Raw genomic sequence first — 18,752 nt, forward strand, 5'->3', positions numbered from 1 at the left:
GGCCTTGGCAGGATGTAGAGCAGGGATTGTGCAGCCTGGGGGAGGCAGGAGGGCAAAGCCCCAGCACCTGAGCCCTTCTGTGGCCCCTGGGGCAGCTTCTGGGGGCTTTGAGGCAGCACAGGGTGTCCCTGTGCAGGACAAGGTCAGACCACCCACTCCCTCCCAAGGCTGGGGTTTACCCATCCCTCATTCCCAAGGCTCAGATTTACCCATCCCTCATTCCCAAGGATTCACCCTGTTGTAGCTCCCTCAGCTTCACCAGACAGATCTTGGCACTGCTGCCTCTCTTTTCTCTCTAAAGTCCCTTCCTGCAGGATGAGGAGACACCTGCAGCCCGGCTCTGCCTGGCAATCCATCCGTGCATTGTTTTATCTCTATTAGTGCTGGTGGGCAGATGACAGGGGAGCACGAACAGACAGCGTGGGACGAGACACTCACCCAGCTGCTGCTTCACAGGCGTCATTTGTAACACTCCCAGCTACTCCAACTCTGCCTACTTGTTCTCACTTAAGAGAAAGAAAGAGCAGCGAGCCATTTCTGGTTCTGGGTATTTAATTTTCATGGATGGTGTTTGTTTTTGGTGCCTTTGCTGTTGGGTAGCAGAGTTTCCCCAGCTCCACGGGGCTTTCCTGCTCCAGAGCAGTGTCAAGGTGCTGTGACCCCTCAGCATCCCTCCAGTGTGACAGGGACGGAGCAGGGGCAGCCAGAAAAGGGAGGAAAAGAGGAGGAGGAGGAGGAGGAGGAGGCTCTCTGGGTACCCCTGGCCTTGCCTTCACCCTGCCCATCCCAGCTGTGCTCCCTGCCACTGACCAGTGAGCCTCTGCCTCCCTGCACTGGGAACGAGTTCAAAACCAATATGGAATCAATCTGCTAAAAGCTTTTCTCTGCATGGTGCCAGTGTCCCTGTGGGGCCAGCCCATGCACACCTCACTGAGATGAGAGACCCCCTTCCCCAAAAAATCCCAGCCTCAGCCAGCCCGGGGTCCCTGCAGCACTTGGGAGCTGGAGCAGAGGGGCAGGGGGCTCCATTGGTGTCACAGGGCAGGGGGTCCAGCAGTGTCACAGGGGCAGGGGGTCCAGCAGCCTCATTAGCCTCATCAGCCTCATTAGCCTGATTGCCATAGCCCAGGTGAGAGGAGCTGCAGAGAAGAGGCAGGACCCAAGGCACGGGGCTGAGCGAAATTCCCTCCACTTTGGGGGACCTGTGAGGCAAACCTGTGTGTTTGTGTTGGACCCCAAAAGCAGCAGCTGCAGTTTGACCCGAGCAGTTCCTCCCACCAGCAGCTGCTGAGCCCAGCTCAAAGTCCCACCTCCAAAGGCTTGGCCCAGAGCCTGGGGGGCAAGCTGGACTCTCCTGGGGATGGGTTTGTTTCCAGTTGATTTACAAGGTGAGATGATGAGATCAAAGCAGCTGCACTGAGGGTGGACTGGATTTACCGAGGGCAGAGCTCTGGGGCATCTGGAGCTTTTGCCCCATCCCAGTTTCACCTGCAGGAGCTGGTCTCTCTGAGCTGGGCTGATTTCCCACTATGTGCACCCAGTGCCCCTCACCTGCCTGCACACAGAGCTCCTGGCAGGACGAGCCACCACCAGGGCTTGGTTTTGGTGGCTGCAGACTGGGGCCATTGGTGTGTGCTCAGGGATGGACAGATGGAAGCAGGAGCAGCTGCAGACCCAGCCTGGGCACAGCTGGGACTGGCACTGCTGTGAGCACACTCAGGGTCCCTTCTCAGGCTGGGGACATTGCCAGCTTTGCCTTCCCACAGGGATGGTGCTGGCACAGCCCTGCCCCACAGCTTTGGAGCCTGTCTCAGATCTCACCCACTCCTCACACAGCAAACGCCCACGGCTCCCACACCAGCCCTGGCACAGGCTGCTGGAGCAGCCAAAAAACCTCCCTCTGCTGGGAGGAAAGGGCTGATCCTGCTCTGGAACACTCACACAGCTCCCAGGACCCATCCCTAGAGTTGATCCTGCTCTGGAACACACTCACAGCTCCCAGGACCCCTGATCCCCACCCAGCAGCAGCACTGGCAGCTGTGATTGAGCTGTGACTGAGCTGTGATTGAGCTCTGATTGAGTTGTGACTGAGCTCTCACTGAGCTCTGATTGAGTTGTGACTGAGCTCTCACTGAGCTCTGATTGAGCTCTGATTGAGCTGTGACTGAGCTGTGATTGAGCTGTGACTGAGCTGTGATTGAGCTGTGACTGAGCTGTGATTGAGCTGTGGTTGAGCTGTGACTGAGCTCTCATAGAGCTCTGATTGAGCTGTGACTGAGCTGTGGTTGAGCTGTGACTGAGCTCTCATTGAGCTGTGATTGAGCTCTGATTGAGTTGTGACTGAGCTCTCACTGAGCTCTGATTGAGCTCTGATTGAGCTGTGACTGAGCTCTGATTGAGCTGTGACTGAGCTGTGATTGAGCTGTGGTTGAGCTGTGACTGAGCTCTCATAGAGCTCTGATTGAGCTGTGAATGAGCTGTGGTTGAGCTGAGACTGAGCTCTGATTGAGCTGTGACTGAGCTCTCATTGAGCTCTGATTGAGCTCTGATTCACTCGGGGCTCCACCACCAGCCCTGATCCATCCCCCTCCCACCGCAGCTGTGGCTGCTCCAGCTCCACCCGAGCCACCTCCTCGGCACCCAAATTATTAGGGCTGAAATTTGGGGGAGGCACTTTAAAGAACAGATGGTCGTGCTTTAGTATTGCAACACACTGCCAGTTAATTAATGCTAGCTGTAATTAAACTTTACACAAATTAGCTGTCAGCCATGCTAAAGGGAATCATTTCTCTCAAATGCCACCTTGAATGGCTGAGTTGTGAGACTTTCCTCCAACGTAATTAAAAGCAGGAGGCTGGCATGGCAGGGGGAGGAGGCGGGAGATGAAAGGGGGGCTGGGGGCAGTGGGGACCCCCACCTTGCCCCAGGTGAGCTGGGGGCTCCTCTGGGCTCCATCCTCCAGCCTGGAGAGGTGCCTCCCCGTGAGCCAAGCTTCAGCTTGAAGCTGAGTTTGTGACTCCTGGAAGGAGAAATGTTTGACTCAGGAGACGTGGTAGGACCTTGGCAGGGCGAGGAGCTGGGTCAGGAGCTGTTGCACTGGAATTCTGCCTGCCCTGGGAAAAGCAGAAAACAAGATATGTTCACAGGGAGAGGGCTGGCTTTGACAAAGCTGCTTAGATGGAAAAAAATCTGTCAAAACAGCCGTGTTGACATTTTCCAACTAGTCACATTTTCTTCTGAGTGATGATTTGGAAATTTTAGCTCATTCCTTGCTTTCTGTGTTTGCCAGTGCTCGTTGAGCTGTGAGATGACTAACACAGGAGCACCATGACCAAGCAGGCAAGTGCTGCTGGAAACTGGGAACAAAAAGGTTAATTTATCCCAAATTAGCACAGATTTTGGCTGGAAATAAATTGGGGAAACAGACAACAGCTCTCTCAGCATCAGATGCATGGATGGTGACCAGCAGAGGTTTTCAAGCAGGGCCTTGTTTGCACACAAACATCCAGGACACCTTGTGGGCACCTGAGCACGGTGACAGCCACGTCCAGGAGAAGCTGCAGGTGCAGAGAGGCAGGAGATGAGGCAGCAGGGAATCCCCAAATGGCAGAGAGCTGGGGAGGAACAAACAGAACAGCCTGTGCTGGGCTGAAATAGCACCTGTGGGTGAGCAGGAGGGGTTCAAGGTGAGGCTGCTCAGTGCAATTAAACAAATTAGTGCACTCAGGATCCATTAAATCAAACCACAGCCTAAAGGAGGAGCACAGTAACCCCAGCCAGGCTAAACCTGACTCAGTGCTCAGGATCATTCCCCCACTTTCCAGTGCTGTGAGGCACCTGAGAGCTGTGCAGGTGCTGGGGGGCAGCAGCCCAGCCCTGTGTGTGGGGTGGCCCCAGAGCAGCCCAGGCTCTGTCCCAGGCTCTGCTGAGCTCATGGCCCCTGCAGCCACAGTCATTGATATGCCCAGATGTTTTCCACTCTCTGAGACACAGGAAGGCAAAAATCTCCGTGGTTCCTGCCAGTGACATGTGGAAAATTCCTTCCCCATCTCAAGTCTGTTAATGAAATCAAGAGCTTCAGGAGATCTGGCAGTGGGTGTGTGGTGGGGAGGGGTCCCTGCCCAGGCACTGCCCCTGTACCTGCCATGACTGAGACACCTGGGGCACAGCTGGCCAGATGTGCCCGAGGAACCATCCCTGCTGAGTCCTGCAGGCAGCTGGAGGAGACTCAGGATGAGTTACAGGCACAGAGCTCCGAGTGCTGGGAGCATCTGAGGGCAGAGCAGGGATTGATGGACTCAGGGCAGTGAGGGCCTGGAGCCTCTCCCTCCCTCCTGCTCCTCCCAAACCCTGCAGCTCTTCCTCTGCTCCAGCAGCTGAATTAAAGCCTCTGCTTTGTAGCAACAGCAAATCTCATTTGATGGGCTCTGAGCAGCAGTAAATCCCTGCTCTCCATTAGCCCCCACTGCCCTGCACTGTGTCCTCCTCCAAGGTTGCCTTCAGCAATGAGGGCTTGTCCAGCACTTGGCCTGGCAGCTCTGGGCTCTGCTTCCAGGGTGCACACAGAGTTCCAGTGCTCCCAGAGAGTTCCAGTGCTCACAGAGAGTTCCAGTGCTCACACACAGTTCCAGTGCTCACACACACAGTTCCAGTGCTCACACACACAGTTCCAGTGCTCACACACAGTTCCAGTCCTCTGCAGCCTCCCCAGGGCTCTGCAGCCCCCCATGCCCAGGGGAGCCCCTGAACCCTCTGCTGTGATGAGCCCTGGCCCGGCCTGGGGCAGATTCCCTGTGCACACTCAGGAACACTTCTCAGCTTTTCTTTCTTTTTTTTTAAATTTTTTTAAAATTTAATTTAAAGCTCAGTCAAGGATCACATCAACTTCTCTTCCTCCTGCATCTCCTTGCTGGGAGTTCATGCTGAAGCAGTCACACCCCCTGATCCCTAAATCCTGCTCTGAGTCACTGCAAGCCCTGCTCTCCCATCCCATCCTATCCTATCCCATCCCATCCCATCCCATCCCATCCCATCCCATCCCATCCCATCCCATCCCATCCCATCCCATCCCATCCCATCCCATCCCATCCCATCCCATCCCATCCCATCCCATCCCATCCATCCATCCCATCCCATCCCATCCCATCCCAAACACCCAGCTCCTTTATTCCCAGCCCCAGTGGCCTGACACAGCAGCAGAGCCATTGCTATTGCACATCTGGGAGAGCTGGTTCCTGCCAGAGCAGCCCCAGGCAGCTGTGGCACAGCTGCACTGCAGCCCCAGCACAGGGCAGGGCTGAGCTGGGCACTCAGGTTTGCTGAAGCTGGGATGGGTGCTGCTGTGAGCCTGCACCAAAATGTCCTTTCTGGATTTCCAGGCTCCTGGAAAGAGGAGCCAGGTTCCCACCAAGCTGCTCTTGTCTGTGCACGTGTGTGTGTGAGTGGTGTCCTGTGCTCTCACTGCTCTTCTCCTGCAGAAAAGCCCAAGCAAACCCCCCCCCACATCTCCCCCCTGCCCAGGTAAAAGTCTCAGCTGCCACAAGAGGCCCCAGACAATTTGTAGATGCCACAAATAAAGCTGACAGCATTGACAGGGAACAACTCGAGGACATCACCTGCACAGAGACCCCACGGGAGCTCCAGGCATCAGCTGGGCTGAGATTGTTCAATAAATTCCTGGGTTTGAGGCCAGGAGGGAGAGCTCAATCATCCTGGCTGACCTCATCCGTCACAGTTCCTCCCTCAGACTGGGAACTGTGCAGGTGGGGCTGTCAGGTGCTCCAGGGGCACCTGGGGGTGGCTGGGCAGGGTGGGACATCCCTGCTGTGGGGAGGGGCAGAGCTGGGGCTGCTCAGCCTGGGGAGGGGCAGCTCTGGGATGGCCCTGCCAGGGCTCAGGAGAGCAGGACAGGGACAGGGGATGGAGGGACAAGCACAGGGACTGGCTCCAGTGCCAGAGGGCAGGGCTGGGTGGGAAACTGGGAATTCCTCCTGGGAGCCCTGGCACAGGCTGGCCCACCACTGCAAGTGTCCAAAAAACCTCCTTAAACCCCAGTGCAATTTGTGACTGTGCTCTGCACTCTGCCTTTCCTTCCTGTGCAGCTCGGGGGGCTGTGCCTGCCAAGGACACCATGTTGTTAATATTATTATTATTATTATTATTATTATTATTATTATTATTATTATTATTATTATTATTATTATTATTATCATCTCCTGCACGTGCCTGCACCAGCTCAGGTGTCTGTGGGTCAGAATGAATTCCAGAGGGCTGTGAGAGGAGATGCTCTGTTCATTAAAGCTCTCCCTGAGCTCTGGAGTTTCTCTGGTTACCAGTCAAGCTGCACACCCACCACTGCTAATTGCACTTTGCAGAATCAAAGGCTTTAGCCAAAGGGATAAATACATAAAATTGTCGGGAAGGAAACATTTTCTTCTTGAATTCCAAGCAAAAACTGAACTAATACAGATTTCTTTTGATAATAAGAGCAGCAGAAAGAGAGATCTGATCTCTGGGGCTAAAGGCTACTTGAAACAGAAGTAAAATATTCTCTTATCAGGCCAGGGCTGTTCTGAGCGACTGAAATTACATTAGGAAAATTATGTCCTTGTTTTTCTTCTGTAATTGTCTTTTGTTGTTTTAGCCTCTTTTCCCAGGTAACCCTGTCACTGGGATATTTGTTCAGTCTCTGCTTTTTCTGACTGTTAGATCATCTTAACAAAAAGGCCAGGAAAGAGCATTGATGGGACAGCAGCACCTGAGCATCCCAAACAGCACCTGAAGATCCCAAACAGGATCTGAGCATCCCAAACAGGATCTGAGCATCCCAAACAGGATCTGAGCATCCCAAACAGCACCTGAGCATCCCAAAAGCACCTGAGCACCCCAAACAGGACCTGAGCATCCCAAACAGGATCTGAGCATCCCAAACAGGATCTGAGCACCCCAAACAGCACCTGAGCATCCCAAACAGCACCTGAGCATCCCAAACAGGATCTGAGCATCCCAAACATCACCTGAGCATCCCAAACATCACCTGAGCATCCCAAAAGCACCTGAGCATCCCAAACATTTGCGTTTTGGGGGATTTGCAGGATGCCTCCATCCCCAGGCACGGAGTTCCCTTATTTCCCCTTTTCTCCTCTTCCCGGGCGGGCAGAACCCTTCCCTCAGTCCTGAGCAGGGAGATGTAGGATGGAGTCACGGGCTGTCAACCCCCCGTTCCTGCGCCTGCTGCTGATTTATCACAGGAAACGAGGCGTGAGGGCAGAGAGGGGAGCGAGCTGCATGCCAGAACCACCCCAGAACCATCCCAGAACCATCCCAGAACCACCCAGAACCACCCCAGAACCATCCCAGAACCATCCCAGAACCACCCCAGCCCCACCCCAGCTCCACCCCAGAACCACCCCAGCCCCACCCCAGCTCCATCCCCATATTTGTGTATTCTCCTGTGGTTTCTGGATCAGCTTTCATCATCTGATTTGCTTTTTACCCTAAGAATTGAGTCAGTTCACTGATTAAAAAAAAATAGAAAGTGATTGCTAATTAAATAAATAAATAACAAGAATAAAAAAATCCTCAACTGGAAACTGCAGCTTTTTGCAAAACCGACTGTGAAATTTATGGAACGACAGCTAAATTGAATGAAATTAGGAAGAAAAGGGCCTGTCTATTTATGTGAAGAGTTTTCAGAGTTATCATAATTAATGATAACAAACATTGCACACTGCACGTTAAATCTGCAGCTCCACGACTTGGGCAGGTTCCAGATTGGGACACACAGGCAGAACCAAATGATGCAGCTGCAGGGTCACAGGTCCCAAAAAGGGACCCTGGGGTCCCTGTGGCACCCTTGGGACCCTGGGGCACCCTGGGGACCCTGTGGCACCCTTGGGACCCTGGGGTCCCTGTGGCACCCTTGGGACCCTGTGGCACCCTTGGGACCCTGGGGTCCCTGTGGCACCCTGGGGTCTCTGTGGCACCCTGGGGTCTCTGTGGCACCCTGGGGTCCCTGTGGCACCCTGGGGACCCTGTGGCACCCTGGTCACACAGCCAGCTCAGCCCCTGGCCCTGCTCCAGCAGGACTCTGCCCCTGCTGGTTTGTGGAGCTCAGCCTGCTGTGGCAGGAGGTAAATCACAGCAGGGTTTTGTGCTTTCAGCAGAAATGAGAAAGGAGAGGAAGCTGGAATAATAACAATAAAACCCTGCTGCCCCCCAGCAGGGTAATAAACTCCAGCTACAGCTGCAGGATGCTCTGCAGGGCTGGGAGCAAATTTCAGCTCCTTCCCTGAAACTGGGGGACAAAAGGGCAGGCTGGGGACAGGCAGGAGAGGCCCAGGGCTGGCACAGGTGCCCAGGGCAGCCGAGGGTCCCTGGCTGTGCCCAGGCCAGGCTGGACACTGGTGGGACACCCGGGGCAGTGTCCCTGGTGGGATGGGTGGGTTTGATGCCCCCAGCCCCAGCCAGTCTGTGGTTCTCTGGTTTTTGGTTTCTCCTCTGGCAGTGCTCCCTGAGCAGCAGAGGTGCTGCTGGAAGGAGCAGAGTTATTCCTCCCACAGCCCATGCACATTCCTGAGGCTGGACCAAGCCCCAGGACTGCAGATCCCAGGGGTTGGATTTTAAATCCCTGGTTTTGGTGCAGGCTTTGGCTTGGAGTCATTTATTCAGCCAGGGGTGCCCGGCTGGGACCCACAGGAAAAAAACAAAAGGAATGGAGAGTGAGATTCCTCCCCAGACCAGAAACCACCTCAACATCTAAGTCAAAAAAAGCCAAGGTATGCCAATGCAACTCGACTGAAAATTTTTACTTAATCTGCTGCCATGATTGAGCCAGATGGATAAAATTAAACCTACTGGGGAAGAGCCACACGTGCTTTTCTTCATTTGCAACCAATATATCAACTCAGCCTTCCTGCATGGATTATGAAACACAAATCTTCCTGCTTTCAGAGCCCAGAAATAAAGCAATAATGGCATGGAATTAATATAAATATTGGGAGAAATCATGTTTCCTGTCATTTAAAGAAGAAATCTTTGCACAGCAGAAAAGCTGGAGGGTCCATCACAGTGCTGCCAGGTAGAAAAAATAAAATATCATCAGAATCGTGAGACTGATGCAAAACAATTCTATTTTTTAAAAGAGAGGTTAAATTGCACCCTTTGATTTGCAGCCACAGGGGCTGTGGGGATTTTTGGGAGGTGAATCCCAGGCTTGTGCTGCTACCTGCAGAGCTGTGGGTTTGCTGTGGCACTCCAAGTGCTGGGTTCAGTCAGTGTTTCTGTGTTTGTACATATCTATATATATCTCTATATAATCTGTGTCCCTCCATCCCACCCCTTTGGGCCTGGGGAGGGGACAGAGCCACCCCTGCCCCTCCAGGCACCAAACCCATTATGGAGATGGAGCTGCCTTTGACTCATCAGCCTGTGCCCTTTATGCATTTTGGCAGAGAAACATCATTGACTCATATCATAAATCAGATATTTCTCCCCATGAAGCTCCAGCCAGGCTGTGAATGCTTTAATTAGGCTTTGGGAACACCCTGTCCTGGCCAACAAGGCCTGGACCCAAACCCTCCCCTCCTCCATCCCTATCCCTTTCACAGGACAGGGAGGTTTGGGGGTCAGGGCAGCCCCAGGAGGGGGATCTGGGGGCAGGGCTGTCCCTTCAAGGGGATTTCTGCAGCTCTGGGACAGGGGTGGGGGCACAGGACACAGGGAATTGCTCCCCATGCCAGAGGGCTGGGTGGGATCAGGGCAAGAATTGCTGCTGGCACAGGGGCTGGCAGTGCCCAGGGCCAGGCTGGACACTGGGGCTGGACAGAGGGACAGTGGGAGCTGCCCCACGGCAGGGGTGGGGGTTTGGGTGGGATGGGGTGGGTGTTTGAGTCTCCCCCAGCCCAGGGTGGGATGGGGGGTTTGGGTGGGGGGCAGTTGGGTCTGGGGTCCCCCCCAGCCCAGGGAGGGTTTGGGTTTGGGGTCCCCCCCAGCCCAGGTGGGGTTTGGGTTTGGGGTCCCCCCCAGCCCAGGGTGGGATGGGGGGTTTGGGTCTGGGGTCCCCCCATGCTGTGCAGGGGCTGCAGGTCAGCCCAGACCCCCTGCCCAGCCCATCCTGCCCCAGTCTCAGCCCACCCCCCTCCCTCAGCCCTGGGGCTGCAGGACCCAGCCCCACCATCAGATCCTGCTCCAGGAAAATTCCAGCCCAAGGCTCGGAGAGCAAGTTAGGGACAGGAGAAAAAAAAGCAAATTAATTTAATAAGAGCTTAATTGGCTCCTGCACAGCACAGAAAGCTGCTGGTCCCCAGCAAACGCCCCTGTGAGGCCACAAGCTGCTGAGCCCAGCTCAGCCCAGGCCTGGCCTGGCAAAGCCTGGCCCAGCCATACCCACAAGGGAGGCAGGCGGGGCACAAAGCCCTGCCAGCCCCTGGCCATGGCCAGGCTCAGCAAGGGCTCAGTTTGTCCCCCTGAGCCCCCTGAGCCCAGGACCCCCACTCTGCATCCAGAGCCAAAATCTGCCCAAATCTCCCTGGGGCTGCCAGAGGGACCCCAGGCAGTGGGGCTGGGCCCAGCAGCACAGGCTGCACCAAAACTCTGCTCCCCCAAAATGGGGCACAGCTCACACACAGTGAGAGCATCCTGAAATTACATTTTAAAGGGCGAGATTTTTTTTTAATTTTTTTTTTTTTTTTTTATTACACTCCATCTGAGAGTAGTTAATTTTCCAGAGCCTGCCATTCTGATTTTATTAGGGCAGGTATTCACCTTCTGCCCACAGGAGCCAACCCCCCTGCACAGGGCACCCATCCCTGGGGTCCCTGGGGTCCCTGAATCCTGCAGGAACATTTGGGAGTGCAGCCCCCTCAGACAGAAACCAGATGGTTCACAGCCTGAGAAAAGGCAAACAGGGAGTGCGGAAAGCCAGCAAGTCACTCAGGATTGCCTGAATAACCTTAAAATACACTTTTCCTTTTAATTCATAAACTGTTCTGGATTGGGTTTTTTTCCTCTATTTCAGCAATTCTGAGATGTGTGAGGGCTCTGCCCATTCACACCCCAAATGGAGGAGCAGGTCACCCCACCACCTTCTCTGTGCTTTACAGGAAAAGTTGGGTCCATCCCTCACCTTCCTGCAGAGGAATCCCTTCTCCTCACACACCTGGGGGCTGCCAGAGCCCCCAGTCCCCCCCAGTCCCCCCAGTTCCCCCCAGTCCCCCCCAGTTCTCCCCAGTTCCCCCCAGTCGCCCCCAGTTCCCCCCAGTCCCCCCCCAGTTCCCCCAGTCCCCCCAGTTCCCCCTAGTTCCAGGCTTTGCTGGGCACACATCCCCTCCTGCCCATGGAAACGCCACGGCCCCAGATTTAATTAAAATAAAATAAAATAAAATATCCCACGCCAACAGGAGCCTCGTTGTCTTTCAGGGTTGTCTCGATAATTATAAAATAAATTGCATTTCTATTGCGCCTTTCATCCCTGGATCTCCACGTGTTTTACAAGCGTTAATTAATTGAGTTCTCAAATAGCCCTTCCCTCTGATGCCACATAAAAATTTAATAAACAGGTGGTGGGAGAGGCAGGGACCTGCTCTGGGATGTGAGCTGGTCAGTGGCCAGCAAAGAGGGAAAATCCCAGAACTGTGACAAATGAGTGTCAGAAAAGGGGAAAAGCTGTGAACTGGGGACCTGAGCCCCATTCCCCTTTTGGGACCCCCGTGGCTCGAGCCAGGCTGGGGAAAACCCAGGCTGGAGCTCTCAGGGCACATGACACAATGATGGAATTAAAACACATTTAGGGAAATCTCTAAATAGGTACTTTTTTTTCTTTTTTTTTTTCTTCCTTTTTTTTGTCTTCTGTTTCCCTTTTTTTTTAGCTTTAAAGAATAACAGTGACTGTCTCAAGCTGTGGTAATGTATTCAGGCAACACAACTGAGTCAGAGCTAATTGAATTTAAAAGCAGGTATTACATCTGTGCCTTCGGAGTGAGAACATCCTGAAAATCACTTCAGTGATGAAGTGTTTTACCCAACTACTACTTAATCTTTTTACATAGAAAGCAGAATTAACCCCGCTGCGCTGCCTTCATTAAGGAAACCAAATGAAGTTACCTGGTGAGACTCAAATGTGCTCCAAGTGGTGAAACTTCAGCTGAAGTTTCTTAAATCTGGAGGGACTTCTTTTTCTTCTTCTTTTTTTTTTTTTTTTTTTTTTTTTTTTTTTTTTTTTTTTTTTTTTTTGTCAAAAATCCTACAAAGTGTTTTAAAGCAGGTCAGGTATCTGGGTCCCATTTCACTTTCTGTCATTAACCCTGGGAGGCAATGAGCACTGTGCAAATACCTGTGTAAATACCTGTGTGGCTGGAGAAATGGGTCACAATCCCCAGAGCCATCTGTACTGCCCCCAGCCCCATCCCCATCTCCATCCCATCCCCATCCCCATCCCCATCCCCATCCCAATCCCCATCCCATCTCCATCCCATCCCATCCCAATCCCCATCCCCATCCCCATCCCAATCCCAATCCCCATCCCCATCCCCATCCCAATCCCAATCCCAATCCCCATCCCAATCCCCATCCCCATCCCCATCCCCATCCCAATCCCCATCCCCATCCCCATCCCAATCCCAATCCCCAACCCCATCCCATCCCCATCCCCATCCCCATCCCCATCCCCATCCCCATCCCCTCCTGCCTCCTCTCTGGCTCCTCCTCTCCAGGAGGATAAAATGAATGTAGGAGAAAACTCACCTTGAAAAGAGCTCCAGAAACAATCCCAGCCCCCTGTGCAGCAGCCCTGAGCATCACCAGAGCCCCCCTGGGAAACCCTGGGGCAGAACAAACAGCAAGGCCTGTGGGCAGAGGGAAAATCCACAGAAAACCCACAGAAAACCCTTCATGTAGGGACAATCATAAAGTGATGTGGGTTGGAAGGATCTTAAAGATCATCTGGTTCCAACCTACTATATATATTATATATGTGGATATATATGTAATAGATATATACACACATGTATATATTTGAGTATACACACACACACACTTATATAGATATTTTTACTTTATATTCAATTACTTTTTACACTTGGTGTATTACTTTATGCATATATATATATATATATATATAAATCTCACACACATATATATCCCTTTATATAGTTGCTCTGTTATTTACACCAAGTCCACGCCCAAAGCAGTGAGCTGAGCTCAGAGCTAATCTCCCACCTCCCTCCCACCCCTGGGCTGCTGCAGGGAAGCAGCAGATCCTCCCTCTCTGGGCCAAAAAAAGAGCAGGACAAACACCCCAAAGAACCATCTGTGAAACTGTTCCAGCGAATCGCAGTTTTTGGCTGGCTGAGTTTCTCCATCAGTTCCCAAGGCGGCCACGAGGGAGCTGGGGAAGCTGTGGGGATCCCCTCGACGCCTCATGAATTTCAAGCACAGACAATTGATTTACATCAGCACAAATTTGCATGGGGAGGAAAGAAAAAAAAAAAAAAAAAAAAAAAAAAAAAAAGCAGGGGAAAAAAAAAGAAGAAAGAAAAATGCTAAAAATGAGCTCTTCACCATTCATTAATTTTCTCAAGAATTCATTCATCCAATTAGGCAGCTGAAATGGTGCGTTGTAATTTAGATACCCTGTGACACACCGTGACTGCTGATGGCTCCTGATCCAAAGGGAGCAGAAATGGAATAAATCTCGGGCTACAGGCTCTTCAAAACCTCATTTCCTTCTGGTTATGAACCAGGAAATCACCCGGACACATCAGGAGAGGTTCAGACGGGTTTGGGCTGGGCATGGAGGACCGGAGCCGGCTCTGCACTCGCAGCTCTGAGTCTGGGGGATCTTCCCTCTGTGAAAGCACGGATGGATCCCAGGAAGGATCTGGGGCACCCCCGGAGCCCCCCGGAGCTCTCCAGAGCCGGGTCCCGTTCTCCACACGGGCAGCCAGAGGTGACTCCGGGGGCAGTGCCAGGGTCGGGCTCAGCCCGGGGCACGGGCGGTTTCTGCCTCTCGCCATCGGGAGCGGCTGCGATCTGCTGACCGAGGTGAAGGGGCCGTTATCAGGGTGATAAAGGCTCATAAAGGCTGATAAAGGTGATAAAAGGTGAGAAAAGGCGATAAAAGGTGATGAAGCAGCGCCCTGGGGATGCTCCCAGCCAGCTCTGCCCCTCCCTGAGGTTTGACCCATTTTGCAGAGGAGAGTGAAGCACCGAGTATGTTCGACTTTTTCAAGGCAATTTTCAAGTTGAATCAAGTTGCAATTCCAGAAAAGAAATTTCACAGAGGCTCTAAAACATGTGGAAATGATGTTTTCCCCAATTTCTCTTGCTGACCTGATGGAGTGGGGACACTCCATCCACTTTTCCACAAAACGCACTCAAGTGTTCCCATTAAACACAGCTGAAGAGGGAAATTCGGGGCCAGGCCGTCATTTGGAGTCCTCCCAGAAATGCTCCACAAGATTTCCCGTCACAGGCTGTGAAGGGAGCTGGACCCTCCCCTTCCCTCGGATCACAGACCCCCGGCCGGGTCGTGCTCCCTGCAGGAGCACAGAGCGTCGATAACGCAGCAATAAATTAATAAATATATAAATAAAACTGCAGGCAGCTGGCTCCATGCTGGGAGTGAGCACGGAGATAAATAACGTGTTTGCAGAGTTATGGGCGCCTCCTCATCAGAGCACTTCCTGAGCTTCCCAGGATTTCGGGTGGGATCCAGAGCTGGGCCTCAGGTGCTGCAGTTCTGGGTAATGAGATGCTGAAATGGGTGTGGGAGGCTCAAGGACACCTGCAGGGCTGTTTGAGGCAGACCAGTGCTCACCACGAGGGAAATCTCCTCCCTGGTTGCACCAGAGAACTTTCCTGAAGTTCCTCTGAAACCTTGGGGTTTAAACCACCAGGGTTTAAATCCACACCCCCCCTCCAGCCCTGGGACACACCCAGTGCCAAACCCTGATATAATCTGGGATTTGGGGAGTTTGAGGCTTTCCCCCAGTATAACTTGTAAAATCATGGAATGGTTTGGCTTGGAAGGGACCCTAAACCCACCCAGTCCCACCCCTGCCATGGCAGGGACCCCTCCCATTGCTCCGAATTCTCCAAACCCTGTCCAGCCTGGCCCTGGGCACTGCCACAGCTGCTCTGGGCACCTGTGCCAGCCCTGCCCACCCTGGTGCATTTCTTCCCAGGTAATCCATCCCTGTGAGGGGCAGAGCTGCCACCAGTCTCTGCCTGCGAGGTGCCCCAAACCTTCCCCACAGCTCTGTGCTCCTGCTGCTCCACTGCCACCAGAAGCACCTGCCTTTTTCTTCTATTCCTCAAATAAAAATTTAAACTCCAGAAACACAGAGTTAAGATCTGGAGGTGAAAAGGAATCTCCTGGTGCCAGATCCCATCAGCACTGGGGGGAAAAAAAGGTCCCCAGTCCCCAGAAGCCTCCCAGATAAAAAAAACCAAAAAAAACCAGGAAGAAGTAAATAAATTTCACTGAGCCTTTTGAAATGGTTTAATTGCCTTTGTGCTCCAATTGCTCCTGGTTTTACAGCCTCATTTTATGTCATAAAATTAGTCCCACTTTTTATGCTTTTTCCTTTTCTACTGGTCTGTGATTATTATTTTTTAATTGCTTTGGTGTGTTGGTCTCTCCCACATCTCCCCCGGGAAGGGGAACAGGGACCTAATTCTGCACAGAGGATGCTGCAGCTGCTGGAAGGGGAGGGTTGCTCACATTTTGGGGTGAATGCTCACAGTAATCCCTCCAAAACTGCCAGCAGCAGCCCAAGCAGGGCTGGGCACGGGGACCCTGCATCCACCAGAGCCCAGAGGAGGGAGCAGAGATGGGGAGCACAGAAATCTGGCAGGAATTTCTGGGGAAGGATTCCTCACTGCAAACCAAACCTCAGGAACACAGTAGAAGCAAAGGAGGGAACCAGAGCAGCAGGAAAAGATGAGAAGTGGCTCATCTGAGGCCCTTTGAAAAGCACCTTGTCCGAGGTCTCTGCCCTGATGAACGGCTGCAATAGGAAACCGAGCCTGAAGCTCATCAAGGGTGGGTGATCCTGTTGGCTCTGTGTGCTATTGATCCCATCTCTGCTGCCATCCTGCTCTGCCTGGACCTGGAGAGTGAGTTAAAAACAAGGGAAAAAAAACATATAACTCTTGAAAAATGGCAGGCGCTGTGGGATGTGGGACATTGTCATTTTGGGTGCATTAGCAGCAGTTGGTGCAGGAATGTGTCTGAGACACAAATCTTATTAAGGGGACTCTGATGATGTCGAGGCTAAAAATGAGGGAGCACTTTGAGCTGAACCAAAACACAAAGTTGGATCTGAACTTAGCTCTGCAAATTTCTGTCTCAGGGGTGGAAGGAAAATTGGATTTGCTTTGGCTTTCAGCCAGCCTTGCTTCATCCTGAGCTAGCTCTCCACTGCCCAGGCTCTCCCACATCCTTGGAGTTACTCCCAGTTTGTGGCAGAAGCAGGAGTGAGCTCAGAGGAGCAGCTCTGCCCACCCTGGAGCTCAGAAATGCCAGAAATGCAGATCCTCACTGCAAAAAGCAAACTTGGAGCCTCCTGGGGGCACAAGGGCAGCAGTCCCAGGTGAATCGAGTTTTTCCTCCCAGCTGGGCCATCAGCCTCGTGTTCTGGCACAAAGACAAAGGTGACAGAGCAAGGGAGACACAGATCCCAGCAGAACCCAAACCTTGCCAGGGCCCTGGGCTGCCAGGAGCTGGGTCAGACCCATCTGTACACAGTTCATTGGCACAACACCCCTGCAGTGACATTTAAAACATAATAATTAGGAAATCAGGATGTAATCCTCTGCTTTAGCCCATTCTCCAGGCACAGCTTCCTGTCAGGCACAGGCACAGCCTGCCCTGTCCAAACCCACCCTGCCCTGCCAGAACCAGAACCTGAATCTTATCTTTCCCAATTTTCCATGGGTTCCCTCCCTGCCCTGCCAGAACCAGGACTGTTCTTTTCTTTCCCAATTTTCCATGGGTTTCAGTCACCTCTGTTTCCTTACCAGCACCATGAACCACCCCAGAGCCACAGCACAAGGAGAATTTCTCCTGGCTGGACTGAAAAAAAATGGAAAAGTGAAGTAGAGCTGAAGGCTGCAGGATGAGTTGTGGGAATGAGAGTGCTTTGTGGGATATCATCCAATTCCTGCTGGACAAAATCCATCCTCCCCTGGTACTCACTGGCCCCTGTGCCAAGGCATCAGAGAGATCCAGAAACCTCAGGGACCCCCAGAACTTTCTCCTGCCACGTCAGGGTGGAGCACCAGGGGGATATTGGGGAAACCCCAAATGCAGCAGGGGAACACCTGAAAGAGGCAAGGGGAGCAGAAGGACTGGTCCCTGTGGCTGCAGCCAAAACCTCCTGCTGGTCCCTGGTGCTATCCAGACTCTGCTGGAGAAAAACCTCTGCAACAAATATTCCACATTCCAGGAAGGGAAAACGAGGGGTGAGCTCAGATGGGAGCACCCTCTGAATCAGCACACTGGGAATTTTGGGAAGGGGCATTTTCTCACTGTCACAGAGTGACATTGAGGGAACTGCTTCTTTGGGGTTTTTGGTGCAGTGTATTGACGGAAACCAAGAGAGTTCACGTTCACAGGGACTTGAAGGTGGTTGTGTGCTGAGGGCAGAGACACCTTCCCTGCCCCAGGTCAATGAGCCATGCCTGGGAACTCAGCCCTACAGGGCAGTGAGTGACAAAATCAAAACCTAATCCCAATCCTAACCCTAACGCCTAACCCTAACCATAGCCCTAACCAAATCCTAGATTTAACCCTAAACCTAACGCTAAACCTAAACCTAGCCCTAACCCTAACCCTAACCGTAAGCCTAGCCATAAACCTAACATAAACCCTAACCCTAACGCCTAACCGTAACCATAGCCCTAACCAAATCCTAGATTTAACCCTAAACCTAACGCTAAACCTAAACCTAGCCCTAACCCTAACCCTAACCGTAAGCCTAGCCATAAACCTAACCCTAACACTAACCCTAAACCTAACCCTAAACCAAACCCTAACCCTAATCCGAATACTAAACATAACCCTAAACCTAAACCTAAACCTAAATCTCACCCTAAACCTAACCCTAACCCTAACCCTAACACTAACCCTAATACTAACACCTAACCCCAACCCTAACACTAACCCTCAAGCTAACCCTAAACCTAACCCTAACGCAAACTCTAACACTAACCCAAGCCCTAACCCTAACCCTAACCATAACCATAACCCTAATCCTAAACACTAAACCTAACCCTAACCCAAATATTAAACCTAACCCAAACCCTAAAACTTATCCTAGATATAACCCTAAAGCTAATTCCAAACCTAAACCTAAAACTAACCCTAAACCTAACCCTAACACTAACCCTAACCCCTAACCCTAACCATAAATCCAAAGCTAAACCTAACCCTAACACTAAATCTAACGCCTAATCCTAACCCAAAACCTAGCCCTATCCCAAATCCTAACCCTAACCCTAACCCTAACACTTAACCCTAAACCTAATCCTAACCCTAACCCTAAACCTAACCCTAAACCTAACCCTAACCCCTAAACCTAACAATAACCCTATCCCAAACCCTTACCATAACCTTAACCCTAACTTCAAAACCTAACACTAAGTCTGACCCTAAACCTAAACATAAGCTTAACCCTAAACCTAACCCTACACCTAGCTATAACCCTAACCATAACTCTAACCATAAACCCTAAACCTAACCCTAAACCTAA

Source organism: Erithacus rubecula (genome assembly GCF_903797595.1).
Source record: "Erithacus rubecula genome assembly, chromosome: 28".
Taxonomy (NCBI): domain Eukaryota; kingdom Metazoa; phylum Chordata; class Aves; order Passeriformes; family Muscicapidae; genus Erithacus; species Erithacus rubecula.